The sequence below is a fragment of the Sapajus apella genome, unplaced genomic scaffold, assembly GCF_009761245.1.
Source record: "Sapajus apella isolate SASKATOON/1434 unplaced genomic scaffold, GSC_monkey_1.0 scaffold158, whole genome shotgun sequence".
Lineage (NCBI taxonomy): Eukaryota > Metazoa > Chordata > Mammalia > Primates > Cebidae > Sapajus > Sapajus apella.
Window position 1 is genome coordinate 1,967,919 of NW_022437098.1, and position 26,669 is coordinate 1,994,587.

Here is a 26,669-nt window from a genome sequence, read left to right on the forward strand (position 1 = left end):
GGGCGCATTGGTTCATGCCTGTAATCCTAGCACATGTGGGAGGCCAAAGTGGATCACTTGAGGTCAGGAGTTCGAGACTAGCCTGGCCAGTATGGTGAAACCCCATCTTTGTTTTTTTTTGAGACTGAGTTTCGCTCTTGTTACCCAGGCTGGAGTGCAATGGCGCGATCTCGGCTCACCGCAACCTCCGCCTCCTGGGTTCAGGCAATTCTCCTGCCTCAGCCTCCTGCGTAGCTGGGATTACAGGCACGCGCCACCATGCCCAGCTGATGTTTTGTATTTTTAGTAGAGACGGGGTTTCACCATGTTGACCAGGATGGTCTCGATCTCTTGACCTCGTTATCCACCCGCCTCGGCCTCCCAAAGTGCTGGGATTACAGGCGTGAGCCATCGCGCCTGGCCGTGAAACCCCATCTTTACTAAAAATACAAAAATTAGCTGGGCATGGTGGCACATGCCTGTAATCCCAGCTGCTTAGGAGGCTGAGGCAGGAGAATCGCTTGAACCCAAGAAGCAGAGGTTGCAGTCAGCCAAGATCGTGTCACTGCACTCAAGCCTGGGTAACAGAGTGAGACTTATCTCAAAAAAAAAAAAAAAAAAAAAACAAAAAACAAAAAAAAAAAAAAAACCAGATTATGGAATACATATGACTCAATTTACATTAAGTGTAAAACAAGCAATAAAACCAACATATTATTTAGGCATACTTGCAAATGTAATAGAACCACTTTGTTAAAAAGCAAGGAAATTATTAAAATAAGTGTTTTACATTTGTGGGGGTGAGGGAGGGTAAACATAAATACGGCATACAGGCAGCTTCAAGGACATTGGTGATGTTCTATTTCTTAAGCTGGGTGATTAAAGACGCAGAAGTGATTTCATCATTTCTGTAACCGTATCTACGCATTACATACACTCTTGGCTGATCTATCTTCCCCAAACACAGGCGGTGGGGGCGCGGGTGCCATGCCATACTACGATGTACTTAGGATATTCAAAGCTGGGATCAGAAGTTGCAGGGTTGAAGTGAAGCAGCAAAGAACAAAGGAATGAATCTAGAGGAGCACAAAAGTAATTAAAAGCTGCTGTTTTCATTTAAGACCAGATGAAAGAAAATATACTGAGAGTGCAGATGGAGGAATTTAGACGAGACATTAGGAAGAATTTCTTTACTGGCCTAAAACACTGCCATATATTGCAAAGTAAGCATATGCTGTTATTCAAAAATAGGGCAAGGCGGTTATTTTTCTTGGGTTGATCTGAGACAGAGCTAGCCAAGTGATTTTAATCCAAGGGCCAACTCTGTGCCATTACCTGAAGCTATTGGGAGCACTATCTTCAGAAGAATCCTGACTGCCCCATCTGCCACACTGAAGGTGGGCAGGCCTCCCAGACGTTGCCCTCCCAGGTATTGGGAGATGGCACTAGAATGGCCCAGATGTGGAGTATGAAAGTCAGCTAACCTTTCATCTTGTATTTTGCTCCTAGCACTCCCTGGGCAATAACAGCCAAGAATTATACATGCTTACACATATCAGAGTGACAAGAAGTAAAGTTAACAGGATTTTATGCAAAATGAAAAAGATCTCTGAAATCCTCTTGGGGGGTTTCAGATTGCTATAATCAAACAGAAAACAATTTTGGCAATGACATCCAATACTTAAATTCACATACCCATTGAGCCAGCAGTCTTACTGATAGGGAGGTAACCCGGGATATAGGCTCGAATGTATGTTCAAAGAGGTGATCTACAGCATCATTTGCAAAACTAAAAATGAAAATTCACCTAGGGTCCATTCCTAAAGGCTGATGAAAGAGACATGGTACATGCACAGGGTGGGATATCCTGAAACCACTGAACAGAATCAAGCCCATCTGTATGCCTTTGCTGTGGTCAGATCTCCATGCTCTATTATTAAGTAAACAAGGCAAAGTTTAGAACAGGGTTTGTGGCTGTGTGAAGTAGAATCCCTTTTGTGCTCGGTGGGCAAAAATTAAGCAGAGGTAGAAATTCCGATAGAGACCACTGGTGGGACTAAAACTTGTTCTCTCCTTTTCCTGGGTACAGGATAAGTGACATTTCCCAGCCTTCCTTGCACTTGGGTTGGCCACAGGACTGAGTTCTGTCCACAGGAAAGTCAGTAGACCCATTCCGGAAAGCTCCGGGCGTACCATAATTTCTTCCCCTTCTTCCCTTCTCACAAGTCAGAACAGGTATGTGTTATGATGCAGCTTCAACCATGAAGAAGAGAGAAAAAGCCCACATGATAGACGGAACTTGCTCAGGTCTACCTGCCAACAGGGAAAGCTCTCATTTTTCGTGACGTCTCTGGACTTCATTGGGTTTGTTGCTGTTGTTGCTACAACTGCCAATCATCACACTATCAACATCTATATACCAACATGTAACTATAGATTTTTTTTTTACTTTTTCTGAAAGAATCTCAAGACATTTTAGCACTGATTACCTCTACACAGAGGGGTAAGATAAAAGTAGCATTGGGAAGAGGCCTTTAGTTCTCTTTTTGCACGTTCCTGTACTGCTTGAATTTTCTAATCTTACACCTGCATTACTTTTAACAGGAGTTATTTAGGCAAAGAGACGGTAGGCTTTTGTCATTTTCTTCTTTACCCCTCTGTGAATTAAAAATATATGTATAGGCCGGGCATGGTGGCTCACACCTGTATTCCCAGCATTTTGGGAGGCCAAGGCAGGCTGATCACCTGAAGTCACGAGGTCAAGGCCAGCCTGGCCAACATGGTGAAACCCCATCTCTACTAAAAATACAAAAATGAGCTGGGAGTGGTGGTGTGCACCTGTAGTTCCAGCTACTCAGGAGGCTGAGGCAGGATAATCTCTTGAACCCGGGAGGTGGAGGTTGCAGTGAGCCGAGATTGCACCACTGCACTCCAGCCTGGGCAACAAAAGCAAGACTCTCTCTCTCTCTCTCTCTCTCTCTCTCTCTCTCTCTCTCTCTCTCTGTGTGCATATATATATGTGTGTGTGTGTGTGTGTGTGTGTGTGTATATATATATATACACACACACACATATTATATATAAATATATATTAATATATATATGTATATATGCACATTATTAGCCATCAGGGAAATACAAATTAAAACCACAATGAGACATCACTACACAACTGTCGTAATGGCTAAAGTAAAAACTAGTGGCTAAAGTAAAAACTAGTGAGGATGTGGAGAAAGGGATCACTCATACATTGCTAGGGAATACAACAGCTCTGGAAAAGAGTTCACAGTTTCCTAGAAAACTAAATATGCAACTTGCATACAACCCAACAACTGCACTTCTGAGCCTTTGTCCCAGAAAAATAAAGGTTTATGTTTACATAAAAAGCTATGTATGAATGTTAACAGAAGCTTTATGTGTATAGCCAGAAACTGGAAACAGCCTGGATGTCCTTCAGTAGATTAATGGTTAGATAAACCATGGTTCATCCATACCATGGAATTCTACTCAGCACTAAGAAGGAAAAAACTATGGATATAACAATGTTGGTGAATCTCCAGAAAATTATGCTAGGTGGGGGAAAAGGGAATCCAAAAAGTTTACATAGTGATCCCACTTATATAACATTCTTGAAGTGACAAAATTATAGCAATAGAGAACAGATCAGTGGTTCCCAGGGGTTAAAGAAGGGATGGGAATAGGAAGAAAGTGGGTGTGGTTACAAAAGGGCAGCACAGGGATCTTTGCAGTGATGGAATTGTTCTGTATCTTTACTATATCAATGCTTAGACCCTGATTGTAATATTGTACTATAGCTTTGCAAGATGTTACCTTTAGGAGAAATTGGGTAAAGAATATATGTTATCTCTCTATATTATTTCTTACAATTCTATATGAGGCAACAATCATCTCAAAATGAAAAGTTCTATTTTGAGAGTGACATCAGCAAGATGGCAAACTATGATATTTTACTCCACACTCCCCACAATTTAAGATTTATCCACCGATAAAATAGCTCTGGGAGAAGTCCTGATTACAAAAAAGAAATTTCAGCAACTCAGTAGAGCCCAAAAACAGGATCGACACAAAGGAAAGCATGAAAAGCATTTTATCTGCATCACCCCATCTCCTAGCCTGGCACACCTTGGCTCCAAAAGGATCCCCTTGGCTATGACTGTCCCCCATGGGAGAAAAGGAGAACAGGATGACTCCAGCAGCCTCAGTCACCACCAACACCTGCCTTTTTTTACCCTTGCGGACTTCGACACAAAGAGGGGAGAGTAAAACTGTCAAGTTTTTGTATGTAATTAAATTGTTATCGATTTAAAGTAGACCATTATAACCATAAGATATTTTATGTAAGCCTCAAGCTAATCACAATGAAGAAAAAGTAATAATAGATACAAAAAAAGATAAAAAGAAAATAATGAAAGCAAATCAATGCAAAAAATCATGAAATAAGCAAGGAAAACTGCAAAAGAGGAAGAGAGAAAAAACAACCACAAAACAGACAGAAAACCATTTACAAAATGACAATACTTAAGTCCTCACCTATTAACAATTACGTTAAATGTAAATGAATTAAACTCTCCAGTCAAAAGGCATAGAATGGTTGAATGGACTTGAAAAATAAAATCCAGTGATACGGTGTCTACAAGAGAGTCACATAAGCTGGGCATGGAGCATAGGGAAGTCAAGGCTGCAGTGAGCCATGATCACACCACTGCACTCCAACCTGGGTGACAGAGTGAGATCTTGAGATAAGAAAGAAAGAGAGAGAGTGAGGAAGGAAGGAAGGGAGGGAGGGAGGGAGGGAGGGAAAGGAAGAGAGGGAGGGAGGGAGGGAAGGAGGGAGGGAGGGAGGAAGGAAGGAAGGAAGGAAGGAATGAAGGAAGGAAGGAAGGAAACAATGTCATTCGCAATAGTAACAAAAAGAAGAAAATACTTAGGAATAAACTGGTAAAAGACTTGTACACTAAAAGTTATAAAACATTAATGAAAGAAATGAAAGAAGACACAGAGAAATGGAAAGAGGTCTGTGTTCATGGATTGGAAGAATTAATATTGTTTAAACGTGCATACTATTGAAAATAACCTACAAATTCAATGCAATCCTTATCAAAAATCTCAATGGCGCTTTTTACGGAAACAAAGGAAATTCAAAAATTCATATGGAACCACAAAAGATCACAAATAGCCAAAACAATCTTGAGCAAGAAGAACAAAGCTGGAAGTATCACACTTCTTAACTTCAAAATATATTATAAAGCTATGGTAATCAAAGCAGAATGTTTTACTAACATTAAAAAAGGACATTTCAACCAATGGAACAGAATAGAGAGCCTGAGTATAAATTCACGCATCTATGGCTAACTGATTTTTAACAAAGGTGACAAGAACACACTATTAGGAAAAGATAATCTCTTCAATAAATGGTGTTGGGAAAACTATATATCCACATGGAGAAAAATGAAAGTGGAGCTTATTTCACATCGTCTACACAAATCTACCCCAAATGAATTAAAGACTTAACTGTAACACCTAAAGACACAAAACTATTAGAGGAAGATGCAGGGGAGACACTTCTTGACGTTGGTCAGGGCAATGATTTTTTAGATATGACACTGAAAGCACAGGCAACAAAATGAAAAGTAGACAATCGAAATTGCATCAAACTAAAAAGCATCCCCACAGCAAATAATCAACAGAGTGAAAAGGTAACCTACGGAAAGAATACAGTATTTGCAAACTATTATCTGATAGAGGATTGATATCCAAAATATGTAAACAACTAATAAAACTCAATAGCAAAACAAAACAAACAGACTGATTTTTAAAAAGGAGGAAGGACTCAAATAGACATTTTTCAAAAGTAAACATACAAATGGTCAGTAGGCATATCAAAAGATGTCCAATATCTGTAATTACCAAGGAAATGCAGATGAAAACCACAGTGACCTATCACTTCACACTCGTTAGAATGGCTACTATAAAAAAGACAAAAGGTAAGTATTGGTGAGGATGCAAAGAAAAGGGAACTCTTGTACATTGATGATGGGAATATAAATTGGTACAGCCATTATGGAAAACTGTATGGAAGTTCCTTCAGATAATCAAAAATATGCTCTTTCCCTGCCACCACCACGTCGTGCAGAGGTGGAAGCTTGGGTGCATTCAAGATTCGGCTTCACCCGTCACCCACCACCATGGCCGAGGAAGGCATTGCTGCTGGAGGTGTAACGCACATTAATACCACTTTACAAGAGGTGCTGAAGACCGCCCTTATCCACGATGGCCTAGCACGTGGAATTCACGAGACTCCCAAAGACTTAGACAAATGCCAAGCCCATCCAACTGTGATGAGCCCATGTATGTCAAGTTGATGGAGGCCCTTTGTGCTGAACACCAAATCAACCTAATTAAGGTTGAAGACAAGAAACTAGGGGAATGGGTCGGCCCCTGTAAAACTGACAGAGAGGGGAAGCCCTAAAAAGTGGTTAATTGCAGCTGTGTATTAGTTAAGGATTATGACAAGGAGTCTCAGGCCAAAGATGTCATCGAAGAGTACTTCAAATGCAAGAAATGAAGAAATCAATCTTTGGCTCACACAAAAATGATAATAATAATAAGCAAAAATACAGCTACTTTATAATCCAGCTTCTGGCTATATATCCAAAGGAAAGGAAATCAGTACGTCTTCAAGGTATTTGTACTCCCCTGTTCATTGCAGCACTATTCACAATAGCCCAGATGTGGAAATAATCCCACTATCCATTAACAGATGAATGAATAAGGAAAACGTGGCGCACACACACGAGTGCACATGCGCACACACACACACACACACACACACACAATGGACTATCATTCAGCCTTTAAAATAAATGGAAATCCTGACATCTATGACAACATGGATAAACACGGAGGACCTTATGCTAAGTGAAATAAGCCAGACACAGAAAGACAAATACTGCATGATCTCACTTACATGTGGAATCTGAAACAGTCAAGCTTATGGAAATACAGAGTAGAATGCTGCTGCGAGGGGCTGGGGGAGGGGCAAATAATGAGATGTTGGTCAAGGATACAAAGTTTCATTTATGCAGAATGAATGAGATCTGAAGAACTAATAGACAACAATGCGAACATTGTTAACAAGGCTGTATTGTATTCTTTTTTTTTCCGTTTATTTTATTGCATTTTAGGTTTTGGGGTACATGTGAAGAACATGCAAGATTGTTGCATAGGTACACACGTGGCAGTGTGATTTGTTGCCTTCCTCCCCATCACCTACATCTGGCATCTCTCCCCTTGCTATCTATCCCCAACTCCTCACCTCCCAAAGTCCCTCCCCTATTTCCCCCCAACAGACCCCAGCATGTAGTGCTCCCCTCCCTGTGTCCATGTGTTCTCATTGTTCAATACCCGCCTATGAGTGAGAACATGTGGGGTTTGATCTTCTGCTCTTCTGTCAGTTTGCTGAGAACAATGGTTTCCCAGGTTCATCCATGTCCCTACAAAGGACACAAACTCATCGTTTTTGATGACTGCATAATATTCCATGGTGTATATGTGCCACATTTTCCCTGTCCAGTCTATCATCGATGGGCATTTGGGTTGGTTCCAGGTCTTTGCTATTGTAAACAGTGCTGCAATGAACATTCGTGTGCACATGTCCTTATAGTAGAACGATTTATAATCCTTTGGATATATACCCAGTAATGGGATTGCTGGGTCAAATGGAATTTCTATTTCTAGGTCCTTGAGGAATCGCCACACTGTCTTCCACAATGGTTGAACTAATTGACACTCCCACCAACAGTGCAAAAGTGTTCCTATTTCTCCACATCCTCTCCAGCATCTGTTGTCTCTAGATTTTTTAATGATTGCCATTCTAACTGGCATGAGATGGTATCTCAATGTGGTTTTGATTTGCATTTCTCTGATGACCAGTGATGATAAGCATTTTTTCATATGTTTGTTGGCCTCATGTATGTCTTCTTTTGTAAAGTATCTGTTCATATCCTTTGCCCACTTTTGAATGGGCTTGTTTGTTTTTTTCTTGTAAATCCGTTTTAGTTCTTTGTAAATTCTGGATATCAGCCCTTTATCAGATGGGTAAACTGCAAAAATTTTTTCCCATTCTGTTGGTTGCCGATTCACTCTAATGACTGTTTCTTTTGCCATACAGAATATGTGGAGTTTAATTAGGTCCCATTGGTCTATTTTGGCTTTCGTTGTCAATGCTTTTGGTGTTTGGGTCATGAAGTCCTTGCCTACACCTATGTCCTGAATAGTTCTGCCTAGATTTTCTTCTAGGGCTTGTATGGTGTTAGGTCTTATGTTTAAGTCTTTAATCCATCTGGAGTTAATTTTAGTGTAAGGTGTCAGGAAGGGGTCCAGTTTCTGCTTTCTGCACATGGCTAGCCAGTTTTCCCAACAACATTTATTAAACAGGGAATCCTTTCCCCATTGCTTGTTTTTGTCTGGTTTGTCAAAGATCAGATGGTTGTAGATATGTTGTGTTGCCTCCGAGACCTCTGTTCTGTTCCATTGATCTATATCTCTGTTTTGATACCAGTATCATGCTGTTTTGATTACTGTAGACTTGTAATATAGTTTGAAGTCCGGTAGTGTGATGCCTCCTGCTTTGTTCTTTTTGCTTAGAATTGACTTGGCTATGCGGCCTCTCTTTTGGTTCCATATGAAGTTTAAGGTGTTTTTTTCCAGTTCTGTGAAGAAGGTCATTGGTAGCTTGATGGGGATAGCATTGAATCTGTAAATTACTTTGGGCAGTATGGCCATTTTCACGATATTGATTCTTCCTAACCATGAACATGGAATGTTCCTCCATCTGTTTGTGTCCTCTCTTATTTTGTTGAGCAGTGGCTCGTAGTTCTCCTTGAAGAGGTCCTTTACATTCCTTGTTAGTTGTATTCCTAGGTATTTTATTCTCTTTGTGGCAATTGTGAATGGAAGTTTGTTCTTGATTTGGCTCTCTTTAAGTCTGTTACTGGTGTATAGGAATGCATGTGATTTTTGCACATTGATTTTGTATCCTGAGACTTTGCTGAAGTTGCTTATCAGTTCCAGGAGATTTTGGGCTGAGATGATGGGGTCTTCTAGATATACATTCATGGCGTCTGCAAATAGAGACAATTTGACTTCCTCCTTTCCTATTTGAATACCCTTTATTTCTTTTTCTTGCCTGAATCCTCTGGCTAGAACTTCCAGTACTATATTGAATAGGAGTGGTGAGAGAGGGCATCCTTGTCTAGTGCCAGATTTCAAAGGGAATGCTTCCAGTTTTTGCCCATTCAGCATGATATTGGCTGTTGGTTTGTCATAAATAGCTTTTATTATTTTGAGATATGTTCCGTCGATACCTAGCTTATTGAGGGTTTTTAGCATAAAGGGCTGTTGAATTTTGTCAAAGGCCTTCTCTGCATCAATTGAGATAATCATGTGGTTTTTGTCTTTGGTTCTGTTTATGTGGTGAATCACGTTTATAGACTTGCGTATGTTGAACCAGCCTTGCATCCCCGGGATGAAGCCTACTTGATCATGGTGGATAAGCTTTTTGATGTGCTGTTGCAATCGGCTTGTCAGTATTTTATTGAAGATTTTTGCATCTATGTTCATCATGGATATTGGCCTGAAGTTTTCTTTTCTTGTTGAGTCTCTGCCGGGTTTTGGTATCAGGATGATGTTGGACTCATAAAATGATTTGGGAAGAATTCCCTCTTTTTGGATTGTTTGGAATAGTTTCAGAAGGAATGGTACCAGCTCCTCTTTGTATGTCTGGTAGAATTTGGCTGTGAACCCGTCTGGACCTGGGCTTCTTTTGGGTAGTAAGCTCTTAATTGCTGCCTCAACTTCAGACCTTGTTATGGGTCTGTTCAGGGTTTCGGCTTCTTCCTGGTTTAGGCTTGGGAGGAGGCGAGTGTCCAGGAATTTATCCATTTCTTCCAGGTTTACTAGTTTATGTGCATAGAGTTGTTTGTATTAATCTCTGATGATGGTTTGAATTTCTGTGGAATCTATGGTGATATCCCCTTTATCATTTTTTATTGCATCAATTTGGTTATTCTCTCTTTTCTTTTTTATTAATCTGGCTAGTGGTCTATTTTGTTGATCTTTTCAAAAAACCAGCTCCTGGATTTATTGATTTTTTGAAGGGTTTTTTGTGTCTCTATCTCCTTCAGTTCTGCTCTGATCTTAGCAATTTCTTGTCTTCTGCTAGGTTTTGAGTTTTTTTGATCTTGCTCCTCTAGCTCTTTCAGTTTTGATGATGGGGGTCAATTTTTGATCTCTCCTTGCTTCTCATGTGGGCACTTATTGCTATATATTTTCCTCTAGAGACTGCTTTAAATGTGTCCCAGAGATTCTGGTATGTTGTGTCTTCATTCTCGTTGGTTTTGAAGAACATCTTTATTTCTGTCTTCATTTCATTGTTTATCCAGTCAACATTCAAGAGAGTTGTTCAGTTTCCATGAAGCTGTGAGGTTCTGGGTTAGTTTTTGAATTCTGAGTTCTAGCTTGATTGCACTATGGTCTGAGAGACTGTTTGTTACGATTTCCGTTCTTTTGCATTTGCTGAGGAGTGATTTACTTCCAATTATGTGATCAATTTTAGAGTAGGTGTGATGTGGTGCTGAGAAGAATGTATATTCTGTGGATTTGGGGTGGAGAGTTCTGTAAATGTCTATTTGTATTCTTGAAATTTGCTAAGAACTGTACATCTGGTTCTCTCACCCCTCCCAAAAAAGAACAAGAAAAAAATCATGGTAACAATATGAAATAATAGATATGTTCATTAACTGGATTATGGTGATTATTTCACAATATATACATATTTCAATATATTAAGAAGTCATACACTGTAAATATATATAATTTTTATTTGTCAATTATTCATCAATAAAGGTGTGAGGAAAGATTCAATTGTTTTCAAGTTCAAGGAGAATAAAATAAATACACAAAAATCAGATGGTGGTGCTCTTGAAACAGGCGTAGGGATGTGTGTGGAGAAGGTAGGAGCTGCCTGGGGCTTGAGTGTGGCCACTCTGCTTGTGTCCAGCTGGGATGAGTGATAGTTTCTAAGGCCAGAGTAATGGCACATACTCCCTAAGGGAACCTGTCTACAACTGGGCAGAAATGATGGGAAATTTGCATGGCAGGCCATTAATTTGATGTCTTTATTTGACGTAAGCCTATTTGGTTGCTCATAAATGTTGGGTTTTTCTCATAGCCTCCAGTAATTAGAGGCAAATGAGGGCTGCGGGTCTGCTCCCCACAAACCCAGCCCATAGATGGTGCCTTACAATGCAAGCAAGATGAACTCTACCACACATAAAACATCAAGCTGGATCAAAGAGTCAGGAACCTGTTCTTGAAAGCTCAGTGGAGTCCTAGCTCTCTGTCCCTTAGGCAGTCTACCAAATGTCTTGCATGAGGGCTCCTACCAGGTAGATAAAATATTCTAAGGGATGGATGCAATGAACCTTCTAGCTACATCAGGTGGCAGAAACCTCCACTATGTGGCAGGACATGGGACCAAATCACAGTTCAAGGCCATGAATGCTACTCTGCTATACCCACAGATATTACACCTGTAAACAAAAAAGTGTCTGAGACAGGTGTCAATCCTTGCAGAAGTTCATTTTGCCAAGGTTACACACATTCCTGTGGCACAGACTCAGGAGGTCCTGAGAACGTGTACCCAAAATGTTTGGGCTACCACTTGGTCTTATATGTTTTAGAGAGACATAAGACATCCATCAATACATGTAAGACGCATGTTGCTTCGGTCCGAAAGGCGGAACAACCCAAAGGGGTGGGTGTGTGGTGGGGGTGCAGTTCCAGGTCACAGGTGGATTCAAAGATTCCTAATTGGTAATTGGTTGAAAGAGAAAGACCTGGAATCAAGAGAACAGGGTGTCTGGGTTAAGATGAGAGATTGTGGAGACCAAGGATTTTATTATGCAGAGGAAGCCTCCAGGTAGCAGGCGTCAGATAGAATATGTTGTAAATGTTTCTTATCAGACTCTCAGTTAATACTCTCCTGAATCAGGAAAATCACCTGGAAAGAAACGGGGATTCTCTGCAGACCATAGATTTTCCCCACAAGTGAGAGCTTTGCAAGGCCATTTCAAAATGGATCAAAGAAATAAATTTGGGGATAAAACACTTGGATTCTTTCAGAGCCTGCTACCTGTGATGCTGGTGTCTTATTGCTCAATGAGTCTGCTTTGTCAGTCTTCAGGTCTCTGTGTTGATATCAACGCTGCTCAGCTGTGCCTGGATTCCAAAGGGAGGAGGACACAATGAGGCATGTCCAACCACCCATCCCCCTCATGGCCTGAACTAGTTTTTCAGGTTAACTTAGGAATGCACTTGGTCAAGAGGAGGGGTCCATTCAATTGGCTGGGGGACTTAGAATTTTATTTTTGGTTTACATACCTTTGTTCATACAAGGGTAGAAGTGCCCGTACAACATTTTTACACTTTTTTTTGGTCTGTCTTTTTTCCCTATTTGTGGAGAACAAGGTCTCGCTACATTGCCCAGACTGGTCTTGAACCCCTGCTTCAAGCTATCCTCCTGCCTCTGCCTCCCTAAGAGCTGGGATTACAGGCGTGAGCCACCATGAAAATGGCCATACTGTCCAAAGTAATTTACACATTCAACGCTATCCCCATCAAGCTACCAATGACCTTCTTCACAGAACTGGAAAAAAACACCTTAAACTTCATATGGAACCAAAAGAGAGACTGCATAGCCAAGTCAATTCTAAGCAAAAAGAACAAAGCGGGAGGCATCACACTGCCAGACTTCAAACTATACTACAAGGCTACAGTAATCAAAACAGCATGGTACTGGTACCAAAACAGAGATATAGACCAATGGAACAGAACGGAGGCCTCGGAGGCAACACAAGGATATGAACAGACACTTTACAAAGGAAGAAGACATACATGAGGCCAACAAACATATGAAAAAATGCTCATCATCACTGGTCATCAGAGAAATGCAAATCAAAACAACATTGAGATACCATCTCATGCCAGTTAGAATGGCGATCATTAAAAAATCTAGAGACAACAGATGCTGGAGAGGATGTGGAGAAATAGGAGTACTTTTACACTGTTGGTGGGAGTGTCAATTAGTTCAACCATTGTGGAAGACAGTGTGGCGATTCCTCAAGGACCTAGAAATACAAATTGCATTTGATCCAGCAATCCCATTACTAGGTATATATCCAAAAGATTATAAATCGTTCTATTCTAAGAACACGTGCACACGAATGTTCATTGCAGCACTGTTTACAATAGCAAAGACCTGGAACGAACCCAAATGCCCATCGATGATAGACTGGACAGGGAAAATGTGGCACATATACACCATGGAATATTATGCAGTCATCAAAAACGATGAGTTTGTGTCCTTTGTAGGGACATGGATGAACCTGGAAACCATCATTCTCAGCAAACTGACACAAGAGCAGATCAAACACCGCATGTTCTCACTCATAGGTGGGTGTTGAACGATGAGAACACATGGACACAGGGAGGGGAGCATCACACACTTGGGTCTGTTGGGGGGAAATAGGGGAGGGTCAGTGGGCGTGGGGAGTTGGAGAGAGATAGTATGGAGAGAAATGCCAGATATAGGTGATGGGGAGGAAGGCAGCAAATCACACTGCCATGTGTGTACCTATGCAACAATCTTTCATGTTCTTCACATGTACCCCAAAACCTAAAATGCAATAAAATAAATTAAAAAAAAAAAAAAGAAAGAAATGTGACTGCCACTCGCCAACCTGAAAGATAAGTTTACCACGCAACCCAGAGACTCCACTGCTAGGTAATCTACCCAAGGGAAAGAGAAATGTGTCCACACAAAACTTCAAGCGTCAGTATTCACGGTAGCATTATTTAAAAGAGACAAAAAAAATGGAAACAACCCAAGCACTTGGCAACTGGAAAATGAATCAACAAAATGGTGTACATCCATACAATGGATGTACATGCTACATCCATTGTATGGATGTACATACATGTACATACATGCTACAATATGGATAAGCCTCAAAAACAAGATGCTAAGTGGAAGAAAACAGTCACAGAGAACTGCACATTGTAAGCTTTATTGCCGAGTTAAATGAGGAAACAGAGACCGGAGTAAGAAAAGTAAAAGCCAATTTATTCAGCTCCCTGGCGAAATTCTATGATCCGGGAAAGGGGCCAAAGTCGCACTTCTCTTTTTTGAGATGGAGTTTTGCTCTTGTTACCCAGGTTGGAGTGCAATGGCGCGATCTCGGCTCACCGCAACCTCCGCCTCCTGGGTTCAGGCAATTCTCCTGCCTCAGCCTCCTGAGTAGCTGGGATTACAGGCACGCACCACCATGCCCAGCTAATGTTTTGTATTTTTAGTAGAGACGGGGTTTCACCATGTTGACCAGGATGGTCTCGATCTCTTGACCTCATGATCCACCCGCCTTGGCCGCCCAAAGGGGCGTGGGGTTTTATAGGGAGTGGAGGTAGTTGTTGGGCTTGGGGGGAAACAAAGCAGAGACACTCTCATTGGTTATGAGGGGACTGGGCACAGACGAGGCGGGCTGCCATTGGCAGATAGGCGGGATTTCCGGTGAGCGAGCCACCCAGGGGAGGCAGGACGCGAACTGGACGGACTGCTATTGGGCGGGTTTTGGATTTCGGCGGGGTTTTTCCAAGGGCGGGCTAGGTGCTGCCTGCAGAACCTAGTGTTGAGTGCAGATTTGAGTGCTGAGTGCAGAAGTGGGTGTGGGGGAGCTACGTGACAGAGCTAGGCGCTGAGTGTACGGCTTGGTGCGGGCGCAGAGTGGTGACGTAGTTTCTAGGCGCGGAGAGGGATGGGCGTGTCCGAGCTCCTAGCGAGGGAACCGGCCTTACACACGTAGTATGGTGACCTTCATATGAAATGTCTAGAAAAGACTAGCGGCAGCCTAGGACTAGGCGTAGAAATGGAGGATTAATAGCAACCAAGTGTAAGTGATCTTAACCAAGTGATGGAAAGCTTCCAAAACTGGAAAGTGGTGATGACAAACAACTCAGTTAATTTCCTAAAAATTACCGAAGTGTACGCTTGGGGGAATTTTATGGTATATATATTATATCTCAAAAAGCTGTTCAAGATTAACAGAACTAACTGACCCACATATATATGACGCCATCAATGCTGAAGTTTTTAAAAGTTCACTCTCACAGGTGATCTCAGCCATGACTCTGGACAGCAGAAAATGGAAACAGCACAAAGGTATTGTCACAAGTTCCCCCACCCTGCAATCCGCGCATTAAAAAGATAAGCAATTAGGTCAAGTGAGGTGGCTCATTTCTGTAATCCCAGAGCTTTGGGAGGCCAAGGCAGGAGGATCACTTGAGGCTGGGAGTTCAAGACCAACATGGGCAACACAGCAAGACACCCCCACCTCCACCACCATCTCTAAAAAAATAAAATTTAAAAAATTAGCCGAGCATAGTCCCAGCTACTCAGGAGGCTGAGGTGAGAGGATTGCTTGAATCTAGGAGGTCGAGAATGCACCACTACACTCCAGCCTGGATGACAGAGGAAGACCCTGTCACTAAGAAAACCAAAAACACACACAAAAAAACATAAGCAGTCACTAGTTGCTGCATCAATTGTTTCTGCAAACAGTCGATTTCCTGGTGTGTGTGAGCGCATCTGTGTGTGTGTGTGAGTGTGGGTGCGTGTGTGCGTGTGTGTGTGGAAATGGATAATGGGGGAGGTTGCGTGTGTTGGAGCAGAAGGCTTACGGGACACCTCTGTACCGTCAGCTTAATTTTTCTATGAACCTATAACTGCTCTAAAAAATAAAAGCCAATTTAAAAAGCTTTTTCGTTTTTAAAAAAAAAACACTAAACCAAGGACAGTCCTATTTCCAGACTGACCCCTGCCAGTGACATCCCCAAGTCTCCTCTCTTGTCTCTCCATGGAACATTCCCTACCCCCACCTCTAGCCTCCATTTTTGAGTCCTGGAATCCATCAACAGGATGGCTAAAGAATTAGGCACCTTTGTCTCCCAGTTCACTTCATCAGCCTCCTGAAGGGGAGATTGTCCAATAAATGAAAGACCATTTGCATTTTCAGCACAAAGGATGCTCTCTGCCTGGTGGGCTTCCAGCCTCTCCTTAATTGTGCGTTTCTCTCAAGAGCCACAGGCCTTTTAGAGGTTCCATGTGAAGTGGTCTGGGCCAGGAGCGGGGACGGAGAATACTTGTTTGTCTGGGCTTGCATTGTTCCCTTTGTCTGCTTGAACAGGACTCAATCTTATTTCCAGAATGTCCAGGCTGACAGGCTCCATACACCAGTTTTGCCACCCCCTTTTCAGAAAGTTAAGCTGCAAAAGCCTTCCTTTCCCAAAATTCACTGCTGGGCCCCATCCTGACGCAGAATGGCCACCATGGATGAATGGGCCTTGTTTTCCTTCTCCTATATGTTGGGGTCTGGGTCAAGGAAGGTGCTTGTAGCTGCTAATCTACAGCGGGTAGTGGGAACGCCAGGAAAAACAGGGCTTCCTCTGTGTGGCCGAGAATAAAATAAAGGGCTTGAATTCAGGTGCCAAAGGAGTGGCAATGGCGTGAAAAATAGGGTGAGCAGTGGCTTCCGAGGTGCACAAGAGCAGGCCACTCTCATCCTCCCGCCGCCCCTGGCCAGTCCCTCTCCGCAATTTTTTCCCACCTGCCTCAAGTCATGCTTGAAATTCATTTAACAGGAAGCAAAGCCTCTCCTGCCACTCTAAATGTAAATGCAGATTCGGTTAAAGGCAGTGCAGAATGAGCTTCTGGAAGGGTGGGTGGAGAAGAGCTTTCCTTATTCACACCATTAAGTACATCAAAAAAAATCTGGACACAATGCATAAAACAAACAGAAGAAGACTCCAAAACGTGAGGAGAGATTCATTTAGGGGCCTGGAAGCCTGAGGAAGGGCACTGTGGTATTTCCTGGGCTTTTTCTTCACATATTCCAGATGTTCCTGGAGAAGCTGATGGTTTAGAAATGCCACAGGTGCAGATGCAAAAAAAAGTCTCACCAGGTGCAGTGGCTCATGCCTGTAATCCCAGCACTTTGGGAGGCCAGGGCGGGCGGATAAGAGGTCAGGAGTTCCAGACCAGCCTGGCCAACATGCTGAAACCCCGTCTCTACTAAAAATACAAAAATTAGCCAGATGTGGTGGTGGACACCTGTAATCCCAGCTACTGGGGAGGCTGAGGCAGGAGATTTCACTTGCAGAGGTTGCAGTGAGCTGAGATCACACCCCGGTACTCCAGCCTGGGTGAAAGAGCAAAACTCCCTCTCAAAAAAAAAAAAAAGTCTGAACAAAATCCTGCCCTCTCTAACTAGAGGACCAGAAAAAGGGATGCCTAGTGAGACAGAAAACACTTTAGACAACAGCTGCTCTACTCCAAGCAAACACCTTGGGAAAAGCTATGACCCCACCCACACCCCTGCCAGTAGAGGCTGGGCAGGGAGCTGGGACCTCCAGGCTGGGGAGGCTCTGTGGCAAGGAGCCTGGGACTTTCATCCATCCCCACTGATGTCAGTGGAGATCTGAATTCCACCCCCACCTGGCAGTAACAGGGCACCTCTTCCCCTTTGTCCTCTCCCTTTGCCTGGGATGATAACAGAGATGTCCTCATGGAGAGCCAGGACTTCCACCACTGCCCCACGGAATGAGGCCATCCTTCCCAAGTGTCATCAGAGGCCTTGTAGAGAGCAGTAAAGAGGTGCTCCTGCCCCTTCCAGTCAGAGTGGTACTAGCAGAGGCCCAGGAAGATGCCAGAACCCCACCCCCACCCAACAGTAACAAGTAAGCAGCTCCCTGAAAGTGGAGAATTGAGCCCCCACTCCACCTGGCAGAAACTAGTCAGTTCCTCCTCCTCCCCCTGCCAAAGCAATGTCAGTATGGACCCGTATGAACTAAGATTTAAATAAGATCCAGAGTTCCATAACATAAAACCAAAACATCAAGGATTCAATCGAAAGCCACTCATCATACAAAGAAACAAGAAGATCTTCATCTGAATGAGAAAATACTAACAGCAGATGTGGAGGGAATAAAACCTTTTGAGTCAGTGGGGAATCTTTTGGAAATCCTAGCATGGAAAAAGGTCACTACGAGTACTTCAACCATATCAGAAGCCTCTGTTCAAACTATCAGTCACCTGTTCAACCACGTTCCAATACTGCTTGTAAGTTCAACAGAAACTAGGAAACAACCACTGGAAGGAGAGATTAGGTGACTCACGGTCACACGCCCCCTCCCCACACAGGACTAGGGGACAAACACTCGGCAACTTAGAATTACTTGGGGATATAAGCCCAGGCAGCCCTGACCATTGATGGCAACCCTCTCGGGCCCCCTTCCACCCTTCCATGCTGTGGAAGCTTTGACTTTCTCTTGCTCAATAAACTGCATTGCTGCCCACTCTCTCGATCTGCAAACGCTTGTTTGGAGCCGGAACACTCACCGCAGGGGTAAGGCTCTCTGCTTGATTCTTCCAGCAAGGGAAGCCAAGAACCTGAGCCCAGAGCCCAAGCTGCAAATCCGGTTACATACTTGGCGAGCCAGCCAGGAGCACCATCTGATCTCCCACACGGTGAGTAACTTCAGAACTCCTTTGCTTGCTATTCTTTTTATGTCCTATAAAACATACTGGAGGTAAAAAACCGGGCACCTGTCAACCAGTTAAAAGTGACTAGCTCGGCCTCCAGACTGAAGACACGAGTGTGAGGCTTTCTGGGAAAGGACTCTCTAACAATCCCTGGCCCTTTGGTACTGGGAGCGTTGGTCAGTCCAGAACCAGTTCTTTTTCCACTCTTTCTTTCTCTGGACTGAGCCAAGGGTTGGCTAGGGGCAAAGGGCAATGGTCCCAAACTCCTGGTTCAATCCAGTCAAGGTTGTGGCCTTGCTTAGACCTCCTAAAAAAAACAGCTGCCCATGCGAGCCAAGCCCAGTCTTTCAGACCCCGACCTCCTGGGTCCAGATATCTGTGAGGCAAACTTCTTCCAGGTTTTTTCCTCTAAGATATTTCCTACACATGAGGCCATGACTCTTCTTGAAGGCTCTTGGGGTGGCAGTCCAGGGACCCTTGCCCAGGGTGTCCTCAGGCCTGTGCCAATAAGGGCATCCTACAGTATAAATACACAGGACCAATTCCCTTAGTCTGCTGTGCTAGGCTACATCCTAACAGAACCAAGGTCTATCAGTGGGTACTGGAGGCGGTAGGACATTTTGTTTTCTGCCACCCGCAATTTCCCAATACAGCTGAATGGTGCCAGGGTCTAATGACGTACAATTTGTCCTGCTTGGGATCAACTCTCTGTACGGCAGAAATTCTCCATCTAAAGTCAGACCTGGCCTGAGACTCAAATAGCTAATTACAGAGCCCACAACCCTAGGGTATATTCCTATAATGGAAAGTCAGGGGAGAAGACTCTGGTCCAGAGGGCATTATCCCAGCCTTGGCCACGTGGCCAGCCATTACCTTCTTTAAGATTGTTATGTAGGCCGGGCATGGTGGCTCATGCCTGTAATCCAAGCACTTTGGAGGCTAAGGCGGGCAGATCACCTGAGGTCAGGAGTTCAAGACCAGCCTGATCAACATGGTGAAACCCCATCTTTAAAAATAATAAAAATAAAAATAAATAAATAAAAAGATTGTTATGTTTAAAGACCATTCTCAAGGAATTTATCCTCCTGGGCCAGTTTTATGGTGAGGCCTATGTTAATTGGACCCTTGCTAGGGAATATAAATGGCACCCATCACCCAAGCCTCACCAGCCTAGTACTTCAAGGACACACCAGTACGGGGTCACTAAGCCTAGCTGTCCACCTGTCCTTTAAGGTGGCCAAAAAGGACATTAGACAGGGTGTCCATGATGCCAGTGAGCATGATTAAACCTGGCACATGGGGGAGGCCCAGGAAATGATCACGCATCTAGGGCACAGGAAAACTACAAAGTGCTGCATAGCTGGGGACCCCCCAGGGCTGGGCTGGCAGCTGCAAGCAATAAGGAGGATGTGGGCATCCTGTGTTCAATTTCAGATGGGTGCTGCTCTTCCCAATGCAAAATCACCCTTTAAAGTGTATCCTGGATAATTGGAACCAATCTGACCCACAATCTTTAAAGAAGAAGTGGCTCATTGTTTTCTGCAGTATGGCATGACCCCGGTATCTGCTGCAGAGTGGAGAATCTGGCCAGCTGAGGGAAGCATAAATGATAACACCCTTATACAATTAGACCTTCTCTGTAAGAGGGAAGGCAAATGGATTGAGGTCCCCTATGTGCAAGTTTTCTTTTTCTTACGGGATAATCCTCAACTATGTAAGGCTTGTAACCTATGCCCTACTGGCCCCTCCCTGTGGCTCCTCTCCACCAGCACTAACCAGGTCTCCTCAGCTCCTATGACCCAAGAGGGACCAGGGAAAGGCCAAACAACCAAGCCACCTCAGGCTACTAGGATGCCCCAACCCTGCCCTCTACACGCGGTAGGAGGGGAACTTGGCCCAATTAACATGTATGCTCCCTTTTCACTTTCTGACATAAAGCAAATCAAGGCAGACTTAGGAAAATTTTCAAATGACCCAGACAAGTACATAAATGTTCTGCAGGGCCTGGGGCAGTCCTTTGAACTAGGTTTAAAAACGTGCTACTCCTTAGTCAGACCTTAACCAACAATGAGAGAGAAGCTGCTCTAATAGTGGCTCAAGAGTTTGGGGACAAAATAACATCAAAGGAAAGGGATAAATCCCCTACAGGTAAACAGGCAGTCCCTAGCATGGACCCTCAGTGGGACCCTGACTCAGAACATAGGGTCCGGAATCCTAGGCACCTATTGACCTGCATACTTGAGGGATTAAGACGAACTAAAAAGATACTGTTGAAGCTATGCAACAGTATCTGCCATGACTCAGGGAAAGGAAGAAAATCCAACAACCATCCTTGAGCGGTTACACGGAGACCTTAGGAAAATAGACTTATACTCACGTCACCAGACTCTGTCAAGGGTCAGCTGATACTAAAAGACAAATTTATTACTCAGTCAGCAGCAGACATTAGAAGGAAGCTCCAGAAGTTGGCCCTGGGGCCAAAACAAAGTCTAGAATCGTTGCGAAATCTGACAACCTCAGTGTCTTATAACAGAGATCAGGAGGAACAGGCTAAAAGGGACGGGAGGGACAAGAACAAGCTGTGGCCCTAGTCACGGCCCTCAGGCAGGCAGGCAGACCCAAGGGGCTCGGAAAAGGAAAAGGCTTGGGTTAGCCGCCAGTCTGGGAAAGCTTGCTACCACAGTGGCCTACCGGGACATTTTAAGAAAGATTGTCCCAAGAGGAACAGACCACCTCCTCGTCCTTGCCCACTGTGCCAAGGGGATCACCGGAAAGCACTCTGTCCCAGAGGACAAAGGTTCCCAGGGCCTAAGGTGGCCAACTGGATGACCCAACAGCAGGACTGAGGGTGCCCGGGGCAAGCACCAGCACGAGCCATCACCCTCACAGAGCCCCAGGTAAAGCTGACCATAGAGGGCCAGGAGGTCAGTCTCCTCCTGGACACTGGCACAGTCTTCTCAGTTTTCCTCTTCTGTCCCCAACAGCTGTCCCCCAGGTCTGTCACCATCCGAGAAGTCCTAGGGCAACCAGTCACTAGGAAGTTCTCCCACCCACTAAGCTGTAACTGGGAAACTCTACTCTTCACATGCCTTTCTTATTATGCCTAACAGCCCTACTCCTGTATTGGGAAGGGACATTCTAACAAAAGCAGGAGCCATCATATATGTATATGTATATAATGGAACAGGTGTTTCCATATATATATGTATATAGAAAAACACCTGTTGGCTGCTCTAACCAAGGAGGGAATTAATCCTAAGGTCTGGGCAACAAAAGAACAATATGGGCAAGCAAAAATCGCCCATCCTGTTCAGGTTAAACTAAAAAATTCCACCTCTTTTCCCTACCAAAGGCAGTACCCTCTCAGACCCAAAGCCCAACAAGGGTTACAAAAAATTGTTAAAAACCTAAAGCCCAGGGCTTAGTAAAGCCATGTAACAGTCCCTGCAGCACTGCTGTTTTAGGAGTACAAAAACCTACTGAACAAGAAAGATTGTGCAGGACCTCAAAATTATCCATAAGGCCGTTGCTCCTCTGTATCCAGCTGTCCCAACCCCTCTCAGTGTATGGGTGGAAACAACAGCTGCCCTACACATCACCAATACCACCAAGGCCCAGAATTCTTCCACCCAAGAAAAGAATCTAACTTCCCCAACGAAAAGACGTCGTATGTGGTAAATCCTCCTACGTTTGTATTCCTACCAGCCGAACAGAAACCTGCACTCTAGCCTACCTAGTACTCCCATAACTTACTCTTGCTCAGAGGAGGCAGGAGCTGTGCCCATTCATGCCAAGCTTTGCCCAAGGGCAATCACACTGCTGGCCAGGTGAAGGGTTGCTCCCACGTTAGGCACAGAGACCGCTAACTTAAAGGTGTCCTTAACACTCTCCAAGAAATTAAAAGCCAGCCTAAATAAAATCTCCCTCCAGCTTACTCTAATCCAGAGCCAAGTAAACCCACTAGCAGCTGTGGTCCTTCAAAACAGGTGGGCACTAAACCTCACTGCCCGAAAAAAAGTGCCTTTTTCTAAATAAAAATGTTGTTTCTGTGTAAATAAGGCCGGAATAGTCCAAGAAGGCACTAAACAACTTCAGGATAGGGCCAACCAACTGCCTGGGGGTAAGACAACTGAAAGTGCCGCGTGGTTCTCACGACAAACCCTCCTCCGGCTCCTTGGCTTCTTATAACCCTTGTAACGGTCATCCTGGCGTGGCCTTTGGCCCACACCTTTTCAGGACGTTAATCCGCTTTGTTTTCTCTAGAATGCAATCCCTAAAACTGCAAATGGTCCTGCAAATGGAACCCCAAATGACCTCAATTCCCAACATCTGCCACAAACCCCTGAATCGACCCACCAACCAAGAAGCCTCCTTTCTGGGGGAAACTTCAGCTACAGGGCCCCTTCTCTGCCCCTACTCAGCAGGCAGTGGTCAAAGAGCATTCGTCTGCCCCTTTCCCACCAGCAGCTGGGTTTTCCTCTTCAGAGCGGGCACTGAGGGAATAAAACCTTTTGGGTCGATGGGGAACCTTTTGGAAGGCCTAGCATGGAAGAAGGTCACCATACTTCTACCATATCAGAAGACTCCGTTCAAAGTATCACCTATTCAACCACATTCTAATACTGCTTGCAAGTTCAATAGAAACTAGGAAACAACCACCGGAAGGAGAGATTAGGTGACTCACGGTCACGCCCCCTCCCCACACAGGACTAGGGGACAAACATTCGGCAACTTAGAATTACTTGGGGATATAAGCCCAAGCAGCCCTGACCATTGACGGCAACCCTCTCGGGCCCCCTTCCACCCTTCCATGCTGTGGAAGCTTTGACTTTCGCTTGCTCAATAAACTGCATTACTGCCCACTCTCTTGGGCCACGAACACTTGTTTGGAGCTGGAACACTCACCATGGGGGTAAAGCTCTCTGCTTGATTCTTCGAGCAAGGGAAGCCAAGAACCTAAGCCCAGAGCTCAAGCTGCAAATCCGGTTACAATGCCGACATAGAAATAACACAGACATCAGAATTATCCGACATGACAAGATTTGGGGCATAAAGATGCTTCAGTAGGCTGAGCACTGTGGCTCATGCCTGTAATCCCAGCACTTTGGGAGGCCACGGCAAGCAGATCACCTGAGATCAGGAGTTTGGGACCAGCATGGCCAACGAGGTGAAACTTCATCTCTACTAAAAATACAAAAATGAGCCAGGTGTCGTGGTGGGCGCCTGTAATCCCAGCTACTCGGGAGGCTGAAGCAGGGAATCACTTGAACTCGGGAGGCAGAGGTTGCAGTGAGCCAAGATCACACCACTGCAAACCAGCCTGGGTGACAGAGCAAGACTCCCTCTCAAAAAAGAAAAAACAAGTTCAGTGAGCCATTATAAACACAAAAACAAATGGCAAAAATAGAAAATCTCTGCAAAGAAACAGAAGTAAGGAAGAACACATGAAAACACTTGAACTGAAAAATGTAATCACTAAAGTTAAAATCTTGATGGATAGGCTTAGTAGCAAAATGAGTGGGACTAAGAAAAGAATCAGTGAACTTGAAAATTTAAAAAAAATAGAAATTACCCAATATAAGCAACAGAGAAAAAAATACACTGGAAAAAATTGAACGGAATCTCAAAGACCCATTGAACTATAAAAAGTCTAATATTCATGTCATTGGAGTATTACAAGGAGAGAAGTGGCAGGGCTGAAACAGTATTTAAATAAATAATGGATAAAAGTTTTTGAAATGTGTTTTTGTGTTTGATTTCTGAGATGGAGTCTTGCTCTTGTCGCCTTGGCTGGAGTGCAATGACACAATCTCTGCCTCCCAGGTTCAAGCAATTCTGCCTCAGCCTCCCAAGTAGCTGGGATTACAGGCCCCCACCATCATGTCCAGCTAAATTTTGTATTTTTAGTAGAGACGAGGTTTCACCGTGTTGGCCAGGGTGGTCTCGAATTCCTGACCTCAGGCGACCCACCCATCTGGCCTCCCAAAGTGGCATGAGCCACCGCACCCAGCCCAAATTTGTGAAAAGATGTAAACCTACAGATTCAGAGGCTGAGTAAACCCCAAAGAGGGTAAAGCCAAAGAAATCCATGCCAAAAAATATCATTTTAAACTTTTGAAAAATAAAGAAAAAATTTTGAAAGTCAAGAGAGAAACAAACCCTTATGTATTGGGGGAAAGCAATTCAAATAACATCAGATTTCTCATCAGAATCCACAGAGGCCAGAAGGAAGTGGCCCAGTCTTTTTCAAGTGCTGAAAGGAAAGGACTGTCAACTGCAAATCCTGTATCTAGCAAAACTATCTTTAAGGAATGAAGAGGAAACGAAGACATTCTGGAATGAAGAAAAACTAAGAGACTTTGTTGCCAGTAGACCAACCCTAAAATAATAGCTAAAGCAAATTCTATAAACAGAAATAAAATGACTGAAAAACGGAATCTTGGAACATTGGGAAGGAAGAGCAACAGAAAGAGAAAATACTGGTAGGTACAAGATAATCTCTGTGGTGGAGAACGTTGTATGTCAACTTGGCTAGGTCATGATACCCAGATTCTTAGTCAAACATTATTACATGTGTTTCTGTAAAGATAGCTTTATGTGAGATTATCATTTAAATTAGTGGACTTTGAGTAAAGTCTATGATACTCCATAATGAGGGGGGGCCTTGTCTAGTCAGCTGAGGGCCTTAGGAAAGCAAGATTGACCCTCCTGGAGGAACAGGGAATTCTGTCACCTGATAGATGACCTGCGACTTGAACTGCAGCTTTGTCTCTTCTTGGGTCTCCAACCTGCCAGCCTGCACTGCAGATAGACACACCAGCCTCCATAATCATGTGTGTCAATTCCTTCAAATAAATCAACCTTTCTCTCCTCCCTCTCTCTCTCTCCCTCCTGTGCACTCTTTCTCTCACTCTCTCCCCCTCCATATCTCCTTTCCTCCCCTACTCCCACTGCCAGCTCTGTGTGTGTGTGTGTGTGTGTGTGTGTGTGTGTGTGTCACACACACCCTATTGAGTCTGTCTTTCTGGAGACCCATAGCTAATACATTCTCAAAAAATAAGAAAGCAGTATATGTGAAGGGAATCATAGTTTAAATAGCCAATGAGAACCAATCCTAAGCTTGGAGAACTTACACTATGCAAACCATTTTGCCAGCCTCATCCTATTTAACCCTTACAAAAGCCTAATGAGATTATCATCACCTCCAGCTCACTGATGTGAAAATTCAGCCAGTGAGCCTTGGAGGAAGGCTTTGACATACATCTGATCAGTTCCCAACCTCAGGCTTTTACCCGTTACAATCCACAGCATCACAGGCTCAGCTGCACTCCTTGGAGCAGCCGTTCACAGCAAGAGAACAGGCTCTCTGGAAGGGAGAAAAGACTGCATGAAGGACAAGTTGGGAGCCCAGAAAACTGTTTAACCCAGCGTCAGTAAAGAGCATAAGGAGGCTTGGCACAGTGGTTCATGCCTATAATCCCAGCACTTTGGGAGGCCAAGGCAAGAAGATTGCTTAAGCTTAGGAATTTGAGACCAGCCTGGTAACAAATTGAGATCTCATCTCTACCAAAAATAAAATAAAAAGGCAAAGGGTGGGGGGAAAGTCCACAAGGAGAAGTGCAAAGCAAGAATTAGTCAAGGACAGAACACAAAAGTTGGCAAAGACCCAGAAGCACAGAAAAAATGTGTAACTTGTCCAAATTCTCCAGACAGTATCACAGTGAAGACTGAAACCCACAGCTTCTGACCCCCAGGTCCTTTGTTTTATGAAACAATAAAAAAAAGAATGGCTAAGGAGAGCTTCCACGTGGGGTCTCCTCTAAGTAGAAAGAAAAGTATCTGAGTCTTGAAATAGCAGAGGACCACACAGAGGTCAGTTAGGTCAGCGTGAACTTGAGAAAAGATTCTAGAGAATCATGAAGAATCGCTTGGCAATCCAGGGAACGCAGAGGTAAGATGAAGAATCTTTTGTTGACATATTAGGTCTTTCTAAAACCTGGTCGAAGCTGAGAAATTA

General features: G+C 43.8%; 1 protein-coding gene and 1 pseudogene across 2 annotated transcripts in view; one reads left to right on the plus strand and one right to left on the minus strand.

Annotated features, from left to right (window-relative positions):
- HSD17B3 (hydroxysteroid 17-beta dehydrogenase 3) overlaps positions 1–26,669 on the minus strand; it is a 72,223-nt gene that overhangs the window by 39,061 nt on the left and 6,493 nt on the right. The window lies entirely within an intron of this gene.
- Positions 6,150–6,565, plus strand: LOC116541908 (annotated as a pseudogene).